At 38.9% G+C, this 21,365-nt stretch overlaps 1 protein-coding gene across 1 annotated transcript in view; it reads left to right on the forward strand.

Moving 5' to 3' along the window:
- The first annotated feature begins 4,198 nt into the window (after positions 1 to 4,198).
- Positions 4,199 to 21,365, forward strand: part of tenm1 (teneurin transmembrane protein 1) — a 127,489-nt gene continuing 110,322 nt past the window's right edge. The window contains 1 exon segment of the mRNA XM_043240056.1: positions 4,199 to 5,154. The gene's annotated coding sequence lies outside the window, so the exon portion shown is untranslated.

Consider the following 21,365-nt stretch of genomic DNA (forward strand, 5'->3'; position numbering starts at 1 on the left):
TTTTTTTTTATTAAAGCCAAGTAGAGATGGCACGCGCTGAAACTTTTATTTGAAACTGACCATCGCTATGCCATTCTTACTCAGAGCACTTGAAGTGTGAACTTTAAAGGTTGCAGGGCAACCTTCCCTTGTGTGCTATTTGGTACACCCTACATAAAGCTAGACGCCAGAGAAACACCTTACTGCAAATTTATTTTGAATCTGAATGTTATGTTGATGAGGTAATACAGAAATACTGGTTCATAGCATCAAATGTAGAGCATTGCTCTGTGAACACAGGACCTGAAGGGCAGTTTTAATTTGGTTGCTGTCGCTATCTGTGTGGGAGTTGCTATGTCACATGAGCAGTAATCATATTGTGACATTTATCCGAGTGAAACTGATTATTGAAAATGAAAAAAATGAAGGGCAGGGACTTGGTTCAGTTCATTGATTGTTGATTGGAAGGACGATGATCTGAATTTCTAAGTAATGGGCAGGGTTTTCGTAGACAAAATGATTGGAGGAGTCTAGCATAAATTGAGAAATCTAGGATTTCACATGGACACTTCGATTTAAAATCATGAAAAAAGGTGGGGAAATCCATAATCATTCACAGTGGGTTAATCATTCACCAAAGCATGACTAATACGCTTTAAAAATAGATCAATTAAATGTAAATTTAAATAAGTAAATGCCACTTTGAAACTATCTGTAGACATTGCTTTGAATCATTATGGCTGTTTACTGCTGCAGAGATACTAACAAAGATGAGACTCGGGGCCAGAACCAAAAAATGGATGTCTTTCTCATTATATGGACACTCAAGCCACACACAGATAAACACTCCCAAGAAACCGACTGGCAGATCAGAGAGGAACAGGTGCATGCTGGGAGATCTATACAATCAGTTAAGAGACCAACTACATGTTGTCAGAGAACAAGCCAGCACACACACATACACACACAGCCTTCTAATCTTCAGGCTGAAGTCTAATCATCTGTTATTTTCCTGTCATAAATAATGGATCTAAGTGTTCGGAGTGCCGCAGATTCACTCCTTTAGATGCTAATGTTAACTTATTCCCCCTAGACCATTTAGCCAGCACACACACATACATACACATCACACAATAAACACTAAAAAAAAAAAAAAAAAAAAAACATTATACAACATCTTGCACATGCACATTTTAACTTCAGAGGGCATTTTAAGGGGCACACATGTGCATTACCGCTAAATGTATTTAACCCATGTTAAAGCACTCTACGCTATAAGTGAAATGTTTTCGTCTGCATAAAATTACTGTCCAAATTCTTCAAACATGGTCAAAGGCATCCAGTCACAAATAAGAGGCATCAAGTAAAGGCATCACAAGGTGCTAACAAGTAGAAAATCACTGAAAATGCCTCTCGATGGGTGCTGGAAGTGCTTTTTATTTATTTATTCATTTTGGCTTGCCAACGGCATTTACCTTGCATCTGTCAACAAGTAACCATATTTACTAATGGTATATTTTCTGTTAACATGCTATTTAGTATAGACCTGCAAAATGATAGAAAGGCATTATCAGATTAAAATAACAATCAGCCAGTCTCTCCGTTTCCTCTGATGTGATTTTTTTTAATGTATATATATATTTTTTTTTTTCTCCATCTTCATATTCAGGACACACTTTAGGAGCTCAGTGGAAACAAAGGAAAGTGAAAGAGACCCTGCCCCTGCCTGAATGCCTGTTGAATGGTGATACTTTAATACTTTACTTAATACTCTTACCATCCAAAATGTAGTTGCGTTTGTTATGTAGCGTGACATCACCTGTTCATCGGTGGATCCTCTGCAGTGAATGGGTGCCATCAGAATGAGTGTCCAAACAGCTGATATAGGCAAAACAAAAATCCAAAGTAATTCACATATTTATGTGTGTTTGCAATTGCATTTTTTTTTACCTTCAAACAAGTTGTTATGAGCCCTCTGTCCGTGATATTGCTTTCTTCGGTGAAACGGTAATCTTGTCTGAATTAGGAGAGAAATCAGCACAGATCAAGTGCCGTTTGCAAGAGAAACAGTTTTAGGGGGGCGTCCACATGTGGCGTCTTTTGCTCACTAAGATTCGTTACTTCAAATGTAGACGCTCGCTTTGCGCGCTCGTAATCGAAACGACGCGACGCATTCGTTTTTTCCAGGCGTGTCCGCGCAGCATAGAGATAACGTTTCAACTTTTCAGATGGTCATGTGACAAGAATCAAGCGATCAGATTCTTGAAACCGAACATTGAAAGCTCAGCCAAGATAAAGCAATAGTTGGTCAAAGCTGTACTGGGATAGCCATTTTAAAGTAAATTTAGTAGCAGAGCTACTGCTAGTGATTTTTAGTGCTCGAACTCTATTTATCCTTTGCTGAAACACGGAACGCACGGATCATGGTTGCTTAGCGACAACAGATGCTTCCGGAGCGCAAGCGCAGGAGCGCTTTGGGGGGGAAGGAGAAAGCGGAGCGCCTATTGATTTCCACACGTTTTTAGGCGTGACATGTGAACGGCCCTAAAACGCTTCTAAATAATTATGTTACCTGGTCTCAAGGCATAAATAATTGGTCTCAAACAGAATTTCTGGAGGGCCATAGCTATGCACAGTTTAGCTCTAACCCTAATCAAACCCACCTGATCCAGCTAGTCAAGCTCTTCAAGATTACTAGAAACATCCAAGCAGGTGTGGTTTGATTCTGGTTGGAGCTAAACTTTGCAGAGCTGTGGCCATCCAGGTATTCAGTTTGAGACTATACCTGCATAAATTTACCTTGGTGCACTTTCCAAAAGAAATTAACACTAGAGGCAGTAAAACTCTGACACCTTTTATTCCTTTTCCAAATTTACTAAATAAAGCGTACTTTTCGTAAAAAAAAAAATAAAGTGACTTCAAAACAATAATAATATGCTTAATATGCTGCGATATTTATAAGTGAGTAACTGGGGTATATATAAATGAGATGACAGGTTCGGTAGCTCACAGAGTACAGAGACATACTCTAGAGGCGAGGATCTCATGTAATTACAGTTCAACAAAATAGTTTTTTTTTATATCAGTATATCAACATTTGTTAACATTATCAGGTAGGTTTAGGGTTGGATTTGGTATAGGGCATATTTCCAACATGATAGATCTTTTACTTTCAACAGCAGTCCACAGATATTTCAATTCTGCCTTTAAATGATCAATGTAATAAAATGTGTCAGGGTTCATGTATTGAACCTGTGTTTTAATGCCACTCGGTGGACATTCCTCTTTGAAACTGCGTCAAAACATGCAGTAAGGTACATAAAAATGGTGTGCACAGACGTATATGTTTAGATTAGAATGTCGGTAGTGCATCAATTTGCAAACAGATCAATGTATTTTTTCTTTTCATGTGATCATCTAAAGCGGAGGTGTGGAGTTTTGCAATGATCTAGGGCCATCTCTAGTAAATACTGGAGGATGCAAATAAACAACTCGATGTCCTTTTAACATCTTAACTTAATATCACAATGTTTAATGTTTAAAAACCTACTAACCAGAAATACAAATGTGTAGACAATACTGACAATACTGATGAATGATGCCAGGAAAACCACACCAACAGGGATCTGGCCTAGGGTGCCGAAATGCTGAGAAACAGCCTCTGTAAGTCAGCTACATTATTGTGTAACAAGGCATAAAGTCCTGCTCACACTGGCAGCAATGCATGGTCACTACTCATTATACTGGTTGGTTGCTGCATTCCTACTTTCCCGGTGCCCTATTATAATAATAAAGTATAAAACAACATCTTAGGTGTCGATAATGAGGTTGAAGTTATTTAGTTTGAAATCAAATCAAGTTTTTACACTGCTCTTATCGAACATGAATGAGCTTCAGGTCGCTTTGCGGCTGTCGTTATTGGTGTGAATGAGGCTTGAGGGATATTACTGTTGGCTTCAAAGAGTTTGTGTAATGATGCGTTCAGAATCTTGAAGAAAGATGCAACACGTTGAAAAAAATGCGTTTATGTATATGATTTACTCTGACCTTGGCTGATCACAGCATGCTCCCGTTGAGTCATTGATATACGTATTGATGTCCAAACACAACAGATTTGTTTCCATTAAGTCTTAGAGCATATTGATCTCCCAGCGCAAACACACACACACACACACACAAGCACACACTAATATCATCAAATTCCAATTATTCATGTACAGGTACTATATGAAATTGAATACACGCGCGCACATTGTTTCATGGTGGAGACGCTGTATTGACATTGTTTTTATACAAAGCTAATTATATTTCGTGTCCCCTAACCCGACCTCGATCCTTTTGCAGTTTGGCATTTTTATTAACATAATTATTTAGCACGTTATTAATCACTTTCCCGTGGAGGCGATTTTGGGATTTACTGTGCTTGCGGGGATATAGCTATATACATGGTCCCTGACACCGAGCAAAGTGAGGGCCCTGATACTAACCGCTCAAGCACACCGAAAGGCATGAAGCAAATCTCTCCCTCTCTCGATAACTGCAATATGTCTTCAAAATAACTAGAGGTACTTTTCCAATAACACGTGTATTATTGTAGATGTTTATCTAACTAGGCCGCGAAACATATTCCTAAACGATTATTGGCAGTGTTTATCCACAGCAGCAGCGGTGTTATTAGGAAATCAGTCACACTCTCTGGATGTTTCCTCGGCGCGCGTTCTGGTCGGACTGAGATTGTGTGCTCGCAGCGTCGGACGCTCGCGCCGGTAGACACGCGCCACCCGTTCCCCGTTCCTGCTGCCACACCCCCTTTCTCACGAGCGCTGAATGGTACGTCCCGGTGATGCCGAACGTGTCAGACAGTGAAAAATCCTTGAAGACTTGAATTTGAATCCTAACCGTTCAGAATAAGACGCTCCCTCCGCGTGCGAGTGCGCTTGTGTATATGAACTGCCGCATCCCGTTTCACTCAGCATCCGCTCTCGCGCGTTTCCCGGTAACCGAGCACCGCGCTCCCGCCGCCTTACCGGAGCCACCGTGTCTCCGACCGAGGCGCTCTGCTTTCTGAAGGATAAACGCCAGGATTCGGTGCCGGAGCCTTTCCCCACATACCTACCAGAGATTAAGTGAGCTATCCGGGGATTTTACACTGAATCATGCTCAGCGTAGACGAAGGTAAGCGGCAGAACCCCGGTAAACATGACCGGTTCTCCATAACTGCGTGTGTTTGTGGGTGTTTGCTCGTAGACGCTGAATTCCGACGTGAATTCGGTTTCTCGAACGAATGACTGCGGTCCGTTGTGTAAGAAACGCATCTCTTTTTCTTTAAGGCGACCGCTAAGAAACAGAGAAACCGTTATTAGGCGGTTGAGAAGGAGCTCGGTCGTTTTTTTTTTTTTTTCCCCTGCGCAGCACATCTGTGTAACTGATCCGAGGCTCTCCCAGCCCAGACATCCACAAACAGGCAGCCGTTAAATGGCTTTGGTTCCCATCCATCCGCCGTGAGACTTTCTCGTTTTTAGAGGCGAGCTTTCCCGCCGTCAACGCGCGCAGATCATTCTTGACAGTATCGACTGGGCACGAGACACCAATTACCCGCTGCTTGTGAACTTGACAGACTGAATGCGACCTTTACGGTCTTTTACTCTTTAATTGTGATATATATTTCAACGAGTTATGTTCGGGAATACAGCAGACGGGTCTGAATGAGCGTGAGATTTCACCGAGAAATATTCTATGCACAATGTTCGCGCACCGCCGGGTCACCAGCACGTCTCGGCAATTGAACTGCTAAATATTTAAATTTTACGGTATTTTCTCCGTTTACAGACCAACCATCCGGCTTCGAGAATCCTGTGTTATTCATGTGTTGTTCTCCGCTTCTCCGTCAGTGTGTGTGAGTGTTCTGCGACACATCTGTGCATTATTCAGTCAGGTCCCCTTAGAGAGAAACCGCTGGTTACACTGGGAGAGTTGGTCGAGAGTTTAAGTGGCCATGCTTGTGATTTAATTTTTATGATTATACCAGAGAAGAACGAGGAAAACAAGATTGAGCGTTTGTACTGTAGTACTTATAACTGAACACTAAATAAATAATTTAGTGTTCTTGACGTTATAGGCGAAAATACTAGGGCACTCCCCTTATTTGCATTTAAGTATTGTAATGTTATATTGAACAACAAATTATTTCAGTGCGAACTAAATAATGCTTATTAAAAATGTTATTTTTTAATATTTCGTTTGCTTGTAATTTTATAGCTTGTATCTCTCTGCAAATCTCTCAGAAAATCTCATTTTACCTGTGCAGGGCCCCCTTTTCAATATTTTGCAGAGATTTGTCCCAAACACGTAGTTTCAGGATATCGCACACGCAAAATATAATTTTTTCCTTTTCTCAAAAAGGTGTTACATGCATTAAAACTCCCTGTGTTAAGGACGCATATTTTTATGCATATTTAGAGGCAGGCTTCAGCATATAGAAAACATTGCACGTATCATCTCCAAAAACAAGATTAATTGGTTCAGTTTTCATACTTAATGTATATTGCTCTCTTATTAACTTGCTTGTGTTTATATTTTGAAAGTTTTTTTTTTTTAACAATTTGTTTGCTGTAAATAAACAAGATTTATTGGCTATATTGCCCATCCCAGAACGTCACATAAAATCAGGTAAAATCAGTTAAAATCAGGCAAGGAGTGATTGGTGGACTATTCCTTTCTGAATCGAAGGTTCTTGAATAGATTAAGTTTACACTAAATGTAATGCTAATGGTCTTTTGCTGGTGATACTAACCGTCTTTGTTTAGTGAGAGCAACAGGGCGCACTGTATGGTTGAGCAGGTGTACAGAGAGAGTAGCGTTTGAGACCATACCGACGAGATACAGACCACTTCGAACGCTGACTTGTACTAAATACTAAATGTATCGATTTTCAAAAGCAGCGTGGCACAATGCAAAATGTTTAGCTTGGTTCTGGTGCATCAGTAGATTTTTATTTTTTTACAACACAAATACAAGTTTGGGTTACAGAAATCACAGTCCTGCTCTATCACTAACGTGCCGTCAAGTAAGACACCCCGGGTTGCTCCAGGCGCATTATCTCAGCAAGTGGTTAACAGTAAGTTGTGAAAAGCAAGTGCTAAATGGCAACTATGAACATGCAGTATTTATGTGCTTGAAAATGGTGAGCGTGTGTGTGTGTGTGCGTGTGTTTGATATTTGAATCTGCCGTAGGTGAATTAGCCTGAAATTGTTGTGATTTCTTCTAGAGGCTCATTATTATGCAAAAAAAAAAAAATCTCTGAAATGCAAAACCCGACACCGCTTACTTTATTAGCAAATGCCACTGAATTTAATGTAAAATGCCTTATTATTTGGCTGCTTTTTTCTCTTGACCTTTTAATTAATATCCATATTTTAGGAATTTCCATTACCAGGGATACAGGATAACAGTTATATTAACAGATATTAGGGGTCTGACTTTGGCTCGAAGGTCTTACATTCTGCACCGGTAGCTAATTTATTTATTTCGTGTGGACCGCTTTAGATTTATTGACATATCTGTGGATGGCTCATTTAGACCTTTTTTGCAGTGGCATATTTGGCATTAGATGTTTGTGTTACTCGTATACTTATCTACTGTATATGTCTAAAAATATATGCTACAGTACACCTTTCTTTTACCCTTCTCTCTGTCCCTGTCTTTGTCTCTCTCTCCTTATGATGTCGAGGTTTAGCAGGGATGGGAGCTACCCACGCTGGCATTAACCCCCTGCTATGCCTCACCCTCTTCTAACAATAGAGGTAAAGACCCGGAGGGGTTCCTGCCTGCTCTCCCACTCTCAGCAAATGCTACAGTACTGCGTTCAGCTTTCATTAACGCCATACTCACTGGGAGAGAGCGAATTCTGAGAGTTCTTAGCTTTCTGACAGGCTCCACCGGCTTGGGAGGCTAATACATCATAGGCTTGCAGCTAGTGCAGCCCAGGGGTACTATTGTTCGATGTTTAACATTTATTAACCGACGATTTTAGACAAAAAAAAAAAACCTACTTGTTGCAATAGTAATCAATTGATGTTCTGCTGAAAATAACCATTATCTAAACCAGTGTTTCTCAAACCCCGGTCCTGATCTCCTTAATCAAATACACCTGATTAACTCATGAGTTCATTTGAAAAAAAACTAGGGTGTGTCAGATAAGGGAGACGTGTTGGGGGGTGCCCAGGACCAGGGTTGAGAAACACTGATTTATATAATGCTGAATACATATTTCAAGTCGGTTAGTGATGTGTGGGTAGTAGTGGTTGACCAATATTTCGCCAAGTGTTGTCTGATTTATCAGCCGATGTGCAGACGCACAAGAGTGCCCATCTTTTGTCTTCATTAGTTTACTGTCTTGTTCCGTCTAATAATAGAAAGGCAAATGCTGTTATGCGCTTTAAAGTAAGTAATACACATTTACATAATTTGAACAAGAAAGTGAATCCCCATTAAAGATCTAATTCATGCAGTACTCAGCTGAATGTTGCTTGTGAAAGGTCCAGTCGGATGTGGACAGGAGATTTCAGCTGTCACTGGTCACACATGATTGAGCTCAACTTCAAACTAGAGCTCTGATACTAACTAAAATACTGTACCATTTCTGTTTTTGGATCAGTACTTTGATTTCAAAATTAATCACTTTTAGTAAATTCGTTTGTGTGTTTATAAAGTTGAAACATTTTTCAAAATAAAATCATTTTGAGCTTTTCCACAAAGCTTTTGACTAGCAGCTAAAGTAGCTTTATTGATAATATTTGCACCATATCTTTGCGTTAAATTATACGTGATAAATTAATGGTTCATTTTCTCTTCCATAGAAAACAGTTCATAAAGAACAAAGCCTAAGGCTTTGTATGTTTATGCTTGCTGTCTTTTTGAAGCTAACAGTGTCTGTTTTACATTATAATCATATGGAGTAAACTGTATTTGCAAAAAAGTAGTGCTTTTTTAAAATGCTACAGCCAGCATCTTTTCTGCAGCTCAAAATGTCTTAAAAAAGCCTTATGGCAGCTGACCAATGACAAGCAAGTAGCTTATTTAGAAAGAGTTATTTCTTTAACGACAAAAACAACATGAAAATGAGATGATAGCCGGTAAAGATAGATCGTACTAGCTTTGGAGCGCAAGGAGTTGTATGATATGAGCACGAAATTCTCTTTTCTAAAATATACAGCTAAACATTGTAGCTGGTGTAGATGTTCAGCCCAAAGGACACTACTAACGGCATATCAATGGTTCTCCTGGACTAAATTGTTGTAAGCTCCATACTGTTTTCTTCCCCTTGTAATGTTGCACACCAACAAACGTTGTTGTGAAGTGACATTCTCCTCCCCGTTAACTTCAATAGCCAATGCAAGAGCCAACTCTCTCAACAGTTCTGCACCTCAAACTAGGCTACTGTTGCAGCAGTTGTTATAGCAACAAAAGATGCCCTCAGATGCTATTCGTAACCACAACACTGCCAGCTTTTTATTTTACTTAAAAAGTGCTTGTCGGCATTTTCTAGTCAGAATAATTGACAATTGTGAACACACCCTAAATCATTAAGATTATTATAAGTTCAAATTCAGTGCAAACCTTATCATACTATCTACAAGCAAAGAAGATGAACCCAGAAGAACGCAAATCATTTTCATGTTAAGTGTTTTCTTTATAATGGTTTTCTTTGAGTGAAAAACCGATTAATGTAAAAAAAATATTGTCTTTCCATTTGGATCGGGGTGCTTTTATCTTATAAGTGGATAGCGTTTATGGCAAGTGAAAAATGTCAGAAAATCCCTGGTTGTTGTTTAAGGATATTAAGCCATGTTAAGTAGGGTGACCACACATACCATTTTTCCCCAATGTGACCTTGCCAGGATTTCTGTTTTACTTTTATGCAAAGTACATCCAGAGTGTTAACATAAGGAACCAATAAGATACACCCGCATGCAAACATAGCCAAAACCTAGATATTTTAGCCAATATGGAAATCCTGGCCAGGATGCATCCGTAGAAAATGGCTCTTATAGTCACCCTAATCTTAAGCATTTTAAAATTTCCTGAATTTGATGTGTTACGCTCTTCTTACAAATGATAGTGGATAGGTAAGATACTTTCATTTAGCATTTAATCTCTGTGTTCTTCATAAGCTATGTTCATTAAGCAAGCTGTGTTCAGTTAGCATTTAGTTATTAGTTGGTTTGCATAGCTGCAGCTATGTAATTATGGCAGTGAATACCGCAATACTGCCCTCTGACCGTCACAAACTCACATAAGGCTTTATCAAGTGATGTGGTGTCACAAGGGGGAATATATTGGACCTCATTACAGATTAGCCACCGTTGTCAACTGGCCTCAGCTTTGACATTAGCATGTTAGCACTACTCCCTCATGTCTGGATTAATACTGTACTGGAAACAGGGGATTAAGCAGCACTTACCCAACCCAGATCTGCCAGTCACACAGCCGGTAATTATACCAGCAGAGTGTCTTTTGCTTAATACTTCAATGTAGTTTGAAGCGCTGATGAGCAATAACCAGGGGACCAATCGCCTGTGTGTTTTGCTGCATATATCTAAATACTTCAAGGTTATTCTGGCTTTTTTTAAGGTTAGAAAAGGCAATGTATTCTGCACAGAGGAGGGGATATTTTGGCAGTAATAATAGGGTGAAACCTATTATTACACTAATAGCTCTTAAGAAGAGGAATTTGCTGCAGCAGGATGTTTATTTGCTTGTAATTTTACGTTGAAAGGATAAATCAGTATTTTATATGGATTCTAATCCTCAGCAAAGACATTATTGTTGCTACAGAAATTATGTATTTTGCATGTTCAAACTGTTCGACTTTTATGTTCGACTGTTCGAGAATTATTAAAAATAATAATTAGGTTTGCAGACCAGTGTTCACAACCCCCAGCCAAAAAAAAAAAAAAAAAAACATTTATTACAAAATGCAGAAGCATAGTATGTACAGTAGCTCTTTCCTTTAATATAGATGCATGCTGGGACTCCGAGCTCTGCTCTTGGTTAATTATATTTCTGTCTCCCCCATTCTTCTTTTCTTATCCTCTTATCAGACCCTAGTGTGAATCTCACTCCCTCTTTACTTCCCCTCTCCTTCTCTTATACCCTCTTTTACTTTGTATGCCCCCCGGCTTTTATGCCATTCAGATAGATTGTAGTCTTGCTTAGGAAGGTGGTAATTTTCACAGTCTTGACCACCCCCATTCCCCTCCCCAAATGCACTCCATTTCAGTAACGGTGAGCTAAAAGTCATTCCACATCTTTTAGTCTCGACCTTATTTTCTCTGTTTCTTCATATGCATCTTCTGTCTGTATCTTTTCTTCCTTTTTTCTGTCTGTACTTCATTATAGCTTTCAGCATTGTAGCTTGGGACTGATATTATCCCTGAACACTGCGATGTCAGAATAGATGCAGAGTGTTCTATCATACAGTTTTGTGGCTTGGCTTTGGTGGTGACTGTTAATCACAGGATACGTTCCAATCTCTCGGTAGTGCCCTGTGAACTGGACTACACAGGCTGTTAATCTTAACATCGTAAGTGAGATATCATTTGACATTGTAGGTGGTGTATATGTTCAGTCCAAAGGACACTACTAACGACATATCAAAGATGCGTACTCAGTATGTGATTTCATACTGGAGTATTCACCCATTAGGTTCTTTGCTTCACCTTTGTATCACACAATGTTTTATTCAGCTTAATTGACCTCTTTTACCAGGCAGTTGTGCATGTGTATAAAGCTAGATATGCGACTGCTACTGTGCCATTATGATACCATTATGATAATGTTTAACACATGTAAACACTGAAAAAATTTAATGTACTCTAACCACAACCATCTGTTTTCATATCATTGTCTATAGAAGGGATGCATGATATATGAGTAACATGTTGGATTTAGTATTAAAGATGTTTGTTTTTCTTTATTGGTTGATACTAATTGATTGTTTTTGCAAATTCCTCCCATTTTTATATTTAGATATTTAAAATGTAAAAGCTTTTGTAATTGAATAACATTGTTAAATGTAGTCTTTAGTAAATCAAAAAAATGAATGTTTTTTGTAATGTACATTCTCGCTAAAATGTGAATCACGACTTTTTCTCCATGGGTATTGAGATCACGATTCTCTTACACCAGTGCGTCTCAAACATGGTCCTGGGTGCCCCCCAGTACTGCACATTTTGTGTAGATAAAGGATATATACAAAATGTGCAGTGTTGGAGGGCACCCAGGACCAGGGTTGAGAAACACTGTCTTACACGATTCTTGTTTTTTAACAAAATGTATTGCTCTCAAGTACAAAAAAACAAATAGTACATTCAGTGAAAGTGAAATGTAAAAGCTTTTAACCTAAGTTGTTGCACATAAGCGTTAGCAGAACGTTAAAAATAATAAATAAAAATAACTAAATAGAACCTGTGCTTTTTGCTCCAACTGGCACAGAACACAGAATTCCTGCACAGAATGTAGAGATTAGTGGTGTTAAGGCCAAAGTAGGCTATACTTTGGCCGTCCTCGTCTGTGCCCGCGCACCGTCTGTTTTTTGAGTCCATGTACAATAGATGAACGTATAATGCATAATTTACAATGGGAAAGGTAAATGAGACAATGCTAGTAAAGTAGGTGGTACTTTCGCAGTTGTAGAGCTCGTTTGTCTGTGCACGAGACTGAAAGAAACCCAAAAGTGATGTATACCTGAGCCTACACACGGCCAATAAAGGAAAGGAGAAAAGTTATTGGTGAACTAATAGTGTTTTATTATTGTGAGATTAATAACGCGTGAATGCAGAGAAATACGCGGAAATGAATCACCGTCATTTAGAATGAGACTGCATTGTATGAATGTATGTATGAATCGAGATCAAGATTTTTTTTCAATGAATCATGCAGCCCGAATATACACTCTAATGGCATAAAGTCAACTGTAGCTTATATGTTGCACTTAAAAGCTTTTTATTTGTATTTTTTATTCATTAGCCACAACATGAAATTATAATTAACATTTTAATAATGCGTATCCCCAACATCAATGGTTTAAAATGTGACGTTTTAAATGACATAAAATATGTAACATTCATGAAAATATTATATGTTTTGTTTTTTTTCTTTTTGAAAATTAGGACTAAGTGAACTTCTATTCCTAGATGAGCCTGTTTAGGTAGTAGTATAGTAGAAAACTCTGTATCCACCTTTTTCCTGATAAGGAAAAAAGGGGCGCCTCCATTTGTAAATGCTATGGGTATAGCTTCCGGTCTCGTCCAGCTATCTGCATCCAGCTATTTTTATATTTTATAGTTTTGCCATTTAATGCACGTTGTTATTTTTCTCATTATTTACCTATAGCGTCTGACGAATCGGAGGCCTCACCCATAGACTTACTTCCCCGCTCAGGAAAAAGGTTGATAGTTCTAAGGACTTTTGAGAAGACTGATGTCATTCTGAAGTCCTCAGAATTCCAGAAAAAAGAATCTCAATTTAGTTTCTTTTTTTATTTGTTGATGTTTTTTTAAAAGAACATTACATTTCTTGTTCAATTTGACTAATTCATTATAGGAGCTGTCTTCCTCTAAAAATAAGCCCTAGAAGTGTATGATAAATGAGGTTTCTGAGGCACCCTCATTAAGTCTCCGATATGTGTGTTTGAGAAGCATGGACCCTCATCATTCTCATTGTCTTTCTCCAATATGTGAATAATGTGAGTAAGATTGAGCATGTAGAACATGTCTCAGCGATGACCAGATTGACCGAGCGGCCACGCTCAGTCGAATGATTATATTCATGTTTTTAGATTTTTCACTCCTAGATATTTGATATGCATGAAAAACCACAACACATTTTATTTTACGTGATGGAAAGCAAATATTCTCTGTCTACGCTGCTTTATCCTCCAGCACAAACATATTATGTGTGAATGATATTTAGCATATGTCACAGCTGACTGTAAAAATGCTTTTTCTATTGGTTTAACCTTCTGTGCGTTTTAACCTCACTATGTGAATGTATTGCATTTTGTATTGTGCGCTCTGCTTTTGATAGTTTGCAAATTGGAAACAGTAATGTATCTCTCTATCTATTTCTGTTAAATTACACTTTTCAAAAGGACTGAAAAGGCATAATATGTTGGCAAAAAAGCGTCCTCTCACTCCATAGGTCAGGCCACACATTTCCATCCATTTTAAAAAGGTTACGCTGCCTTTCAGCACAATGGGTGAAAAAGACGCATTGTCCAGCTCGAGCACCCGTAACAGTGCCCAGCAGACATGGCCGTACAGCTTGATTTAATGACACATCTTAAATTGCAGGTTTAGAGTAATTAACATACTGATGAGACATTTTGGAATATATTCTTATTCTAATCAGCAGACTCATTTGCAAAGTAAGAAACACCATACAGCAGGGTGCCGGGGTTGGTTACTTGTCATTTAGCAGACACTTTTAACCAAAGCTGCGTACAGTACGCTAATTTCCGGAGCGACCTGGGGGTCAGGTGTCCTGCTCAAGGGCACCACATTGACAACGGGTCACAGTAACTTTCCAGAGTGAAGCCGTCCCCTGCTGAGGCGTAAACCTGCAGTCCATTTACAGTAAGTAGGTTGTCCAGCACAGTGGAGAGGTGAATGGAAATCATAGGACGAAGTGGGCGGATTGTGTCTGGAACTGCCAAAAGTTGGATTGAACCCTACAGGTAGTGCTGTATCTCTGACAATCACTAGATTGTTAACGACACACTAGAAGTTTTCAGCAGGGGGTCTGTGACCCCTAGGGGTCCTTGATGGCACTGCAAAGGGTCTGCCAAGTATTGTTTTTTAACTCGTACTGTGTATAAAAAAGGGATTAAGAAATAGTTCAGCCTAAAAAAACTTATTCACCCTCATTTTATTCCAAAACATATATTACTAGCATCTTTTCTTGTCTGTACAATGGGAGTCGGTATGTTGTTTTGCACCCTTTTATTGCACACAGAAAATGTATTTTTGTGCTCCAAAGAAAGAAGTTCCTACAGATTTGCAATAACACACAGGTGAATAAATGACAACCTAAACAAAGCTAATTTTAAAAAGGTGCAGATGTTTTACTGTGCCCCCCATAAAAAATGCAGTTCTAATATGTATACATATAACAAGTACATGACTCATTGCAATTATTAATGGCCTCCAAATGAACGCGTAATTACAGAGTATGTAAATGCATTAATATAGCACCATATGTACTTTTGAAATCTGGTTTAGTGTGCATAACTAAGGTGATATTGCAGTAATTTATCACCGTGATTATAAATATTAAAATCCCTGATGATTCTCTTAGCTGATGCTCACACTTGTCATTCTCTAATGCAGAGCATTTGCTGTAACAACCCTTTCTTAAAGAAAGCTCTCGGGCTGCATTGATGAAGCCCGTTGAGTGATTAATCAAGCACATGGGCAGAGTTTTTGTCACAACACGGTCCTCTAATCTGAAGTTCTTGAGCCAGGCTGTAATTTAAGTATGATTGGGTTTTAGTGCGTTGAGATGATTAGGCGTTTGGGAAAGAGTTTGCTATCAGTGAGACAGCCTTTAAAACGGGGCCTGTCAGACTCTCATCTGTGCCACTGCAGGTGCTTTGTTAACCTATAATAAGGGCACTTGAACGGTTCACCTCAAGGCCGGACTCCAACCGGCCACCTGTTGTGGAATGATTAGGGGTAATTGTAAGTGTGTGTGTGTTTAAAGAAGCTTTAAGCCTGTAAAGCTTTCACCTAATCACCTGTAACTGCTTAGCCAAAGATCTGTGACTGATTTGTGTGTGAGATCCAAAGCCCCGTAGACCTGATCTGATTCCACTGCCATTCTGTTTCCCTTTAATGCTTCTGACATGGATTCTGTTAAGAAAGCTTAGCCCTGCACCGGAAATAAAGCCTTCTGGACCATTAGAAATATTTTATTACAGTTCTTCTTATTTAATTTGCTTCATTTCCTCAAGCAAAAGTCAGTTTTCCCAGTGCACTCACAAATCTCTGTTTGGCGTTTTTTGTATTCCTTCTCACAAATTTGCATTGCCAATGCATGCTTAATGCAAAGCCTGTATTTTAAATATACATCTGTACTTGGGTCCCTTTGAATTGACGTGACCTCACAAAAATGACACCCTCGGTTTCTATGGCAATGACATCAGTAGCGATGTCACGGTGATCAAGCTGAGAAAATGCAAACAGCTGAATAATTCAACAAGTCATCTCACCGCACCGAATAAGAGGGGTCGTCAATGAAAAGTGTTTTTCATCTGGGGGAAAAAAAACACATGAAGAATGAGAGGTCTTTGTAAGAGAAAATATAAAACCATCTCGCTGAAACATTGTTCGCTTGATTTTGTCACTGACCTCATAAAGCTGCTCATTTAAATTTAATATTTTATATTATTTAATAGATATATATTTTCATATTCTGCTACATAATTAATGAAGCTGTGCTCTTTTTGTCTTCATCCAGCATGATTATTTTGGAGGAATGTGGCAGCGTTGAAATATCACGTTGTGAAATTCTATTAGCCTATGAATTTTTGTCAGAGCCACCGTTTGCATGCTTGACATTAAGTGTTTTTGTTGTTGTAGAGATTATTACAAAATGTGTGCCGGGAATGAAGACAAGCACATCGGGGTCATGGTGGAAACGCTTCGGAGAGGTGTTTATTTAGTACTAAGAGGCCGATCAGACTGAAGAGGTTTTGGAGTAGCCGATGGGTCAGTTGCTATCGTGCTAGAGTGCACTGATAGTGCTCTATGGGAGCTCCTTGTGTGTCTGTACACTCGTCGGGAGTTCTCCAAGAGATGGGGGTTGAGAAGGCGGAACATGAATTTGGAGTGTCTCAGAGAGACCGTCTATTTGGACGCTTCATCTTAGACCTCATCCATTTCTGTTAGATTGGAGGAGAGGACAAGAGCGGCATTACTTGTCGTCTTGTGTAGTCTTAGCCTGGTGAGCATGAATCGACTCCAGCTGTGCCGCGCATTCAGTCTTCAGCTGTGTGCTGTGGTGCTGTCCAAGGTGCTAATGGAGTGTGTGTCCTGATTGGTGCACAGAGGGCTTGCTTTAACATGACTTTCTTCTGAGAATACTGTAGCTTTGCTTAAAACAACTAGGTTTCAATATAATTATTTATTAGCTGATATTAGATTCAATTTTTAATTTAAGGTAGAATAAAAAAACAAGCTTCTATTCACAAATCCATTAAATTATGTATGCGTAAGTAAAGACTATTGAATTGTTGCTAAAAAAAGTCTAATTAATATTGTTCTGAATCTAAAATGCCAGAGTCCATGTTAATTTCTGAGTCCACCTGAGTTCATTGATAATTGCTGTCTGAGTCTACTGTACAATATAACATTTGGATCACAATTTACTGCTAGAATTTAAGATAATTGCTTTTAGTCAAAATTGTATTTCCTTTTAAAGGAACACTTTTTTTTTGAAAATAGACTCATTCTCCAACTCTCCCAGAGTTAAGTTGAGTTTTACCTTTTTTTGAATACAATTAGACTAGTAGCATTGCGTTAAAAAATGACTAAACAGTTTTCTATTTAAAACTTGAGTCTTCTGTAGTTATATTGTGTACTAATACCGGCAAGAAAATAAAAAATTGTGATTTTTTTTTTAGGCCCATATGATTAGGAACTATACTCTCATTCCGGCGTAATACATCAGCAAAATTCCTTGATTATTAGGCCGGAATGACAGTATAGTTCCTAATCATATCGGTTTACTGACTGGTTTAATTGGATTCAATGATCTATGCTAAGCTATGAAAATCAGACCCGGAGATCGGCTGAATGGATTTAAAAACTGTACAACTCAACTTATCAACTCTGGGGGAGTTGGAGGATGAGCCTGTTTCCAAAAAAGTTTCCTTTAACATCAACCATTTATTCACCATAACATTTAAAAAGTAGCAGCTTATCGGCCACAATTCAATTAATATTGGTGCGTTTCTAGAAATATTGAGTTTGTGAATGAAAATGTTCATCTTCTTTAAAATGAGAAAATCCTAAAGGGAAAAAGACAGAGAAAGCAAATTCAGTATCACAGTGAGAGAGCTTTTTAGGCTGACATTAGCTTTTATACAAATGAAACTGTCTACAGCATTTAGTTTTAAAAATGTTTCATCATATTATTTTACATTGAGATTTTTTTTCCAAAGTGTCCACTGAGATACAAACAGGGATGAAAATTATATTTTTCCAAAATGACTTTAAGCTCAATTTAGTTTCCACACTTGCATCATAAACTCACTCCAGCTTATGAAATTATCGACATATTTATTTCGAACCTCATGAGATCAAGGCTGAGAGGACAATGCTGTAAATTAGATCTGAAATTCAATCTTAATTGAATTGGCTCATTATGCGAAATTCAGCAACATTATTGTACATGCAGAAAGAAGTTATTCACAAATGTGAAGCAGTATGAGTTGGCTTCCAAATGTTTGGAAGGTTAAAAACGCTTAAACTTGAACCGCTCTCATTCAGAAACCTTCGGCTTCTCAGTAACACATGAACGGCTGAATTTATGAAAGCGTTTACTGCCAGACTTCTAGAGCGAAATGTCTAAGCCTGTGATTTGTAGAGGTTGTAGATGGTTTCCAGTCCATCATACGAGTAGAAGTACATGTGAAAAGGGGGAAAAAAAATGTGCGATTTGCTGCAGGCGGTGGTAAATGCAGCTTGTATTCAAACATTTGAAAACGTCCAAGGTGTCAAACAGGAGCTTTTCCAAAGGTGATTTACGCATTAGAAATATGAGGTCCCTCATCTTCCTGCCTCTGTCAGTGACTTTTGTCGCAGGGTCTTTTAGATCAATGCAGAACTGTGAAACTCAACAAAGACAAATTATGGAAAGGGATCTCATTTGCGATACGCCGCGAGGAGGGGAACTTCATTTATGAGCGGAATTAATAAACGCATTTGGAATTTGAATCGGAACGTCCCCACGGGCTCTGGATTCTAAACATTCCATTAGTTCGCCGGAATGCTGTTGCTCTCAGATAAACGGACTCAGCTGCAGCCGAGTTTATTTATTCCTGTCCACCAGCTCGTAGAGATACGCCGCTCGGAGGAGGTGCTCTGCTTGTGACATTAGTATGCAGGTCCAGCACGATTGGGCTGGTGATTAGCTTAGAAGGTACCGATCCGCACCGGTAATGTGGCGAATGGAGGTTCGGTCCCAGGTGAGTGTGATCCATGAACTGGAGAGTTACTGAGATCACAGTGCTGCTCTATTACCATTGAGCCCTTGAGCAGGACACAGAACCCTGGGAAACTCCAAGAGGCACTGTTCCTGCAATTAGTGTACTGTCACTTCGGATAAAAAACCTCTAGTCAATGGTTCAGGTAGATGGTCTGACAGGTGCAACGCAACTAAAATCACACTCTGGGTAAAAGGAGCTGGGGAATATCTTTGATGCTTCACTGAACAAAACAATGGTGCAAGTTTGTTCTCTTCACCGTTAAAAGCGTGCGAGGTGCACAGGGTGGGGTGTTTTCTTCAGTGAACCTGTAGGCGTATGCACTTCCTGTGTTCTGCATTCTTCACTAAAGACTTGTAATTTTGTACGTTTGTATTCTCATGTTGATGTCGTTTGTACATTTGGTGGTTGGGATTGTTTGTGTAGGTATGTACGCAACCCCCTACTGTTTTTGCTCCTCTTAACCAATCTCCTGAGAATAACTTGATCGCTTGTCTCTCCCGTCTTTCGCTGTTTTTCTCTCTCCCTTTCTGAAATGCTAATTTATTCCCTCGCTCGTTCTTTGGTTCTGTCAGAGTGGGTGCGTAGGAGGGAGAAATGGTTTCTCGGGGAGAGGGGATAAATGCTGGTCTGAGATCAGTAAAATGGAGACATCTGGTAATGAGAATGACTTTCATACGCTGCCGAGACCTCGCTATGTGTAGCTGTTTTTTTTTTTTATTGACGCATTGAAAGTTTTACAAAAGCAGACTTCCCCCGGGCCGAAGATACACTTTTTTTTCCAACACGGAAAGTCACATTTTGTGTTCTATTTACCCTGGTTTAAAATATTCACTACTCTGTGGCAGGGTCTATTTTATTGGATTTTTCGAAAGGTAGCAGTTTTGGGGCGGAGTTTCATTAGGACGATTGATTGAGTATTTCAGAGCACAGAGCAGGAGTTCATAGCTGAATAAATGCCAGACCGAAAGAGGCTGTCCCAGTCTGTCCCCAAGCATAACGGTCACCTCAGATTCCTCATCTCATGAAGGAGAAATGAGTTTGAAGGATGGTTTTTCAGGGAAGGCAGATGTGATGTATATGTCACCCCGTCCTTTAATTAGTCAGCAAAGACAAAGACGTTATTGCTGCACTCTTCTGTTCTCTAGTCTTGGTAAGAGTCAATTCAAAACAAGTAATGAAAGAACAATTGAGAAAGAAATGAAAAGGCATTGGAACAGAAATGGCAATAACCGACGATCGGAGAGAAAGGTAGAGTGTCATGGGGAGAGAGAAGGAAAGAGAGAGAGAAAGCTTTTCAGGTTGACCGTGACAAGGTGAGAGATAATGATAGAATCCAAACCCTAGAGAGAAGTGTGTGTGTGTGTGTGTGTGTGTGGTGTTGGGGCTGATATTCATCATCACGGGTCAGGTGTGTATGACTTTAGTCGCTCTTTTGTCTTGAAGGCTCCCAGTGAAAACAGGTATTGAGAAAAGTTTAAGGGCAAAGCACACAGGCCACAGGTCAATCTCTCTCAACACACATACAGATTCTGACCGTTTTCCAGTGTTTGTGGCTTGTTATGGTTGTCGATTATGGCCGTGTCTGGTGCTCGCTCAAGCGAGGGAGAGGCACAGAGACGCTGAATACAGAGGAAAAGAAGGATTTGGCTCTGGGTCAAAACTCAAACTGTTTTTTTTTAACTCACTTAGACAAGCATGCCTGTTTAAAACCTATTTAATCTGATCTTTCTGGAAATTCTACCTTTTAGTAATAATTGTACATTAAGCTTCAAGCTATGTATGCTTTTTGATGGATCTGGATATAAATGGATTTTATATATTTATTTTTTGTAATATGAAATGTAGCAGTGTCAGGAATATTACAGTGATTTTGTAATGTGTTTCTTATTTAGGTTAATAACCATTTGAAATTCAATGCCATTGGGTTTATGTCATATCCAGTCCTTTTGTCATGACTCAACATGACTGTTTAAAATAATTCATTAATTCATTTACATAATCATGTTTCCATGTGGTATTTTACACTTTTTAAAATGATTTTTGCATGATCTATTACTATATATATATATATATATATATATATATATATATATATATATATATATATATATATAT

Source organism: Puntigrus tetrazona, chromosome 5 (genome assembly GCF_018831695.1).
Source record: "Puntigrus tetrazona isolate hp1 chromosome 5, ASM1883169v1, whole genome shotgun sequence".
NCBI lineage: Eukaryota > Metazoa > Chordata > Actinopteri > Cypriniformes > Cyprinidae > Puntigrus > Puntigrus tetrazona.